Genomic DNA, 6,000 nt, shown 5'->3' with positions numbered 1-6,000 from the left:
CCATAGGATTCACTTAAATAAAACCTATTCTTGAAAATGGGCGAATGGAAGGTTGTAACTCCTAATTTCAAGGGCTAAATTTACCTTTTTTACCCTCTCCCTTAAAATAAGGTGGGCTATTTGAGGTGATTTGTAAAAATGTACTATGATACAAAATATTCGCCCACTAAAAATTTAAAACTCCTTAATTTCGCCAAAGGTGAACATTCGCCCCTAAAATCACCCATAGGTATGATATTATAGAAAAGCAGGCATATGCTCTTATTAAATCCTTAAAGGCTTTCAGAGTTTATATCTTGCATTCGAAAATAATTGCATATATACCTTCTGTTGCAATAAAAGATGTCTTGACTCAACCTGATGCTGATGGGAGAAGAGCAAAATGGATTGCAAAAATGATTGAATTTAACATAGAGCTGAAGCCCACCAAGCTGGTTAGAGGACAGGGTCTTTCCAAGTTACTAGCTGAAGAAAATTGCAGGTCTTTAGATATTGATTTCCTATGTACAATGGCAGAAAGTGGTCAGGCAGAAGAAGAGGAAACAGCTAAAACAGTAAGGAAACAATTAGTGGCTAAAAATCTAGCTTCATGTAATTGGTATGCTGAAATAATAAATTTTTTGCTGAAGCTAGAGATCCCTTCAGGATTTACTCAAAGTCAGGCCAGAACTTTAAAACTTAGAGAAGCAAAGTATTGCATTATGGAAAATCTGCTCTATTGGAGGGATCCCGCTGGAATACTGCTAAGGTGTCTAGACAAAGAACAGTCAGAAGAAGTTATGCATCAGTTTCATAACAGCATGTGTGGAGGGAACCATTATTGGAAAACTACAGCCCATAAAGTTCTCAGAGTTGGGTACTATTGGCCCACTTTATTTTCTGATGTATTTACTTTTGTTAAATCTTGTGACAGGTGCCAAAGATTTGAAGGAAGACAGCAGTTGAAATCCCTGCCCCTAAAGCCAATTCAGGAAAAAGGACCTTTTCAGCAGTGGGGTTTGGATTTCATTGGAGAAATTAATCCGCATTCCAGTGGTCAGCACAGGTGGATATTAGTAGCCACTGATTATTTCACAAAGTGGATTGAATCAGTCCCTATTAGGAAGGCTGATCATAATGTGGTCATCAAGTTTTTAACAGAGAATATTTTCAGCAAATTTGGTTGTCCACATAAGCTAATAACAAATAATGCAACAGCTTTCAGGGCAAAAGAATTGGTGGAAATGTGTGATTGAATGGGCATTGGACTTGTTCATTCCACCTCTTACTATCCACAGAGAAATGGTTTAGCAGAATCCTCTAATAAAAGTCTGATCAGAATAATCAAAAAGCTGTTAGAGAACAATAAAAAGAATTGGGATTCAAAGCTCAAGTATGCACTATGGGCTGACAGACTGACCATTAAGAAATCCACAGGCATGTCTCCTTTCAAGCTGGTGTATGGCACTGAGGCTGTATTTCCAATTCAGCTAACTCTCCCTGTGGCAAAATTCCTTCAAACAGAGCAGGATGAGGAAGAGGAAGAAATGGCAAACAGAATCACTGATTGGACAGAGTTACATCAAATTAGAGAACAGCTGGGGGAAAAGGCTGCAGTACATCAAAGAAAGGTCAGGGAAGCCTTTGAAAAGAAGGCAAAAATAAATAACTTTTAGATTGGGGACTTGGTTTTGAAATGGGATGCACTAAAAGAGAAGAAAGGCAATCATGGGAAATTTGATCCTTTCCGGATAGGGCCTTTCATCATTTCACAGGTTCAAGGGAACCACACCTTCATACTGAAAAGTATAGGAGGAGAAACAATTTTTGATGGCCCAATTAATGGGCGGTTTTTGAAGGTTTATGTTGTTTAAGGTCTTTGGTATTAAAGGCTGTAAATGTTTTGTTTTTATTAGTTTTGTGCAGACAAAGTAGAGTCTATGCCCAATGGAATGCTAGGAATTTTGGTTAATTTTCTTTCAGCTGGAAGGCAATTGGTCTACAGGTTATTGAGACCTCACATGGAGGATCTCATCCCCAGAAGGAGCCAGTGTTAGCTCTGCTACAGTTTGCAGCATTTGATGGGAAAAAAGCAAGTTTGGCAGTGCTGCTTGTGCTTTCGAGAGGTTCATAGTAGTGGATTTGTTCTTCCCCTTCATTCTCCTTATTTTCCCTCATTACCCCTTAATCCCTGTTTTCTTCTTAAACCCTGTGTAAACCCATATTTACTCAAACTTCAATTGCACCCTTATGGCTTCCTTTTCCTGTGTTTTTCGCTTAATCCCTTCATAATCCCGTTTGCCTTTTCCCTTTAGTCCCTGGGCATTTTTGTGTTTAACGTTAAAAACTCAGATAGCCCTTTATAAATCATATTAACCTATGTTTTTTGTTATAACACCACGCATATAATATGATTCATAACCCTGAGTTTTAATAGATCTCGGGCCCGCAGCTTTACCTGTCACATTAACCTAAACTCATGTTTTGATTCTCCACCATTCGATCCTCCACCCATTGATCCAACGTTGTACGCAAACCCCGCTCCGTCAACCTGCACGTTATATAACCCGCGGGGATGTGGTATTCCACCAGCCACGTGTCATGAAACTGTTGGATCGCATGCCCCTGTATGTAAACCACCCTTGGCCATAAAGCGGTGTGGGGAAACCGTTTACCACCCTTCCAGTACGGCTCCCCGCCCATTAACCCGCGATCAACTCTGCCTCCCGTCAACCTTCGGATCTCCCCGATCATGATCTGACGGCCCTTATTCACCACATTCATCCATCTCCCGATATCCTTCATAATTAAATCTTAGCCGTTGATTTTTATTATCCGTCAGCCCATGTTATTTCACCTATCTACGCCATTTCCCGATAGCTATCTTGATCCAATCTGCACCATCCATTTTGTCATCCAACGGCCAGTGTTCCTCCTCGGCCATTCATCCATTTTTGATGTATATCGTTGTGTTTTTCGCCAATCTTGGGCGGGCGAAGAAGCAAGAGATGATCTGGTTTTCAGCGCATTCAAATCCTCAGTTACCTGCATTCAAGAACAACACGGTCAAGGACGAGAAAGTATTGCCTCGAGCAGTTGAATCTTAGCAGCAGTTATGGACATTTATGTAGGAAACATTCCACCTGTTCAAGCAGTACACCAAAGTACCAGAGAATGTCAAATTTGTTAATTAAAACAGTCAGAATGTATCATAAGATCATAATAGTTTGTAAATGCAGTTGGTGGTCAATTAAGACACCTCCACGCATACCCTAGCAGATATTTTTGTAAACAGATTCTATATATGCTCAGAAAAACGATGTAATCAGGTTGATGAATGTTAGATGAGTGTTACTCTGTTGTAAGCTTCAACTTCTGGAGACTGTAACTACTGTGAGACCTGCAGCTTCTGGTCTTCACTTCCAACTAACACAAGCTTCTTTTATTATCGATTGCTCATTTTCCACTTCTTCTTTGTTCCAGGCTGTGCCTGTCATGCATTGTTCATTTGCTGTAGATGTTTAGCATTAGAGGGGCTGTCATCCCACCTTTGTGTTAGGATCTAGCTAGTATTATTGAATTTGTGTGCAGGTTTCTATTGTTTTAGTGCCAGGGAGCTATCATCATGTCTGAGTATTAGATAATAGATTTACAGACCTTTTAACTGGTTGCAGCTGGCCATCACAAGGTCCTGTGTATCTGTTGGTGTGATCAGTGTTCTCCATCATCACTTATTCCTCAAACTGTGAGTAATTGGTGGTTAAAAGCCTTGTAGTCTAGGGGTGTTAACCCATGTCTGGGGTCAATCATAGTAGAAGTGGTTATCTGGCTTGAATGTGCAGCATTTGTTCCATTCATCCACCATTTTCCAACATTTTTGTTGAGTTTGAAATGTTCCCGAGCATCACTGATATACAACCTAGGTGAGTTTCTTGGGGTGATAACAGTGGGAACTGTGATGATACCAAATAGTTTGCTATATCAACAAACCATAGAGAGAGAACTGAAATAGCAAACAAGTGCTCGTCTGGTAACTGGTCATCCACCATTCCTTCTTCACCTGCAGGCAAATTTACTCTAGACAAAAATTCTGCAACAACATTTTCCTTACCAGGCTTATCAACAATGGTTAGATCAAATTGCTGTAATAAAAGTAACCATATTTTAATTCGAGCATTCACATCTGGTTTGTTCATTAAATATTTGATTGCAGCATGGTTAGTATGCACAAATGTTTGATAGCATGTAATATAATTCCTGAATTTGTTTAATGAATGCACAACAGCTAGGAGTTCCTTTTCGGTCACTGTATAATTTAGTTTAGCCTTTGATAAATTCTTACTTATAAAATAGATAGCATAAGGCGGTTTTTCATCTATCTGGTCTAGAGCTGCTCCTATGGTTTTGTGTGAGGCATAAACATGAATATGAAAGGGTAGGACCCAATTTGGGCCTCAGAGAATCAGTGTAGTGGTTAACTTATCCTTTAGGATGCCTAAGGCCTCTTGACAACTTTTTGACCATATAAACTCAAAGTATTTGGCCAACAAACCAAATAAAGGAGAGGCAAACTTGTTTAAGTCCTTTATGAACCTTCAGTAGTATCCATCTAACCCTAGGAAACTTCTGACATCTCTCTGCTTTTGAGGAGGTGGGACCCTTTAAATGATACGTATTTTGTTTGGGTCCACTTGCAGCCCTTGTTGAGATATTGAATGACCTAGCACGGTCCTTGCAGTCATTAAGAATTCACATTTTTCAGGACTGAGAGATAGGCTAATTTCAATGAATTTGTGCAGTACTTTGTCTAAGTTAGACAAGGCTCCTTGAAAATCACAGCCATAAGGTGTGAAATCATCCATATAAATCTCCACCACATCATGGACTAATTCGGTGAAAATACTCAAGATTGATCTCTGGAAAGTGGTAGGAGCATTGCATAGGCCAAAAGGGAGGACCCTATAGGCAAAAGTACCCCAAGGACAAGTGAATGTGGTCTTATCCTAGTCTTCTAGGCAAATCTGGATTTGGTTGTACCCACTGAATCCATCTAGGAAAGAGAAAAACCTTTTCCTTGCCAGGCCATCTAGCACTTGGTCAATGAAGGGTAGAGGAAAATGATCCTTCTTTGTGGCTTTGTTCAACTCCCTGTAATCGACACAAATTCTCCACTTACCATTTTTCTTGGGAACTAACACCAAAGGAGAGACCCACTCACTGTTGGAGATAGGGTAAATGAATCCTGCATCTAGCAGTTTTTGCAGTTCTTCTTTGACTATATCTTTAAGAGCTGGATTCATCCTCCTTTGTGGTTTCTAGACCGGCTTGCAACCTTCTTTGATGTATATGTGGTGAGTACACACTGAGGGGTGTACTCCCTTCATTTCTTTGTAACTCTAAGCGAAGGCTTCTAGATTTTCCTTTAACATGTTTCATAATTTCTCTTCTTGGAGAGAAGAAAGAGATGGATTGATTTTCAAGGTTCTCTCTGGGCTGAATTCTATGGTTTTGACATAGAGTGGGTTGGAATCAGCCAAGCATAAGTCAATTGGATGATTGTTCTAGGTTTCCTTTACTGCTTCTTCTAAGGGTAATGAACCGAGAGTTGGACTTTGGAGTAGGTGTTCAATCAAGTCATCCTCATCCTGTTGTCCTCCTCCCATGGTTGCTTCTAAAGCATAAATTTGGGCGAAATAAACTTCATCTTCTTCCTCCTCCTCCAACCATAAAGGTAAGTCATGCTCTAGAGAAGGTTGAGTAGGAGGGTATAGGACTAACTACTTGCAAATATGCCCATTCTTGATCGTCATATTCCCATCTCTGCAGCTAATGTAAGCATCGGTAGTGGCCAACCATGGCCTCCCAAGGATGAGAGGGTAACCAGTAAGATTAGCCTTAGGCTGGAGATATAGAAGGGTACTCCCAAGAGTCAATGGAGACCATCACATCCTCCACAATTCCCTCAAGGGTTATTGTGGAACGGTCTACAAGTTGCAGAATTGTTGTGGTCTTCCTCAGTGA

The 6,000-nt window shown here is 40.2% G+C and overlaps 1 pseudogene; it reads left to right on the top strand.

Annotated features, from left to right (window-relative positions):
• The first annotated feature begins 509 nt into the window (after positions 1 to 509).
• The window catches only part of LOC149205024 (protein unc-13 homolog), a 100,189-nt pseudogene continuing 94,698 nt past the window's right edge, over positions 510 to 6,000 (top strand).

The sequence above is a fragment of the Pinus tabuliformis genome, chromosome 1_2 (genome assembly GCF_031772625.1).
Source record: "Pinus tabuliformis cultivar Carrire ecotype Pingquan chromosome 1_2, CPIR1, whole genome shotgun sequence".
NCBI lineage: Eukaryota > Viridiplantae > Streptophyta > Pinopsida > Pinales > Pinaceae > Pinus > Pinus tabuliformis.
This window is presented reverse-complemented; position numbering and strand designations above follow the sequence as displayed.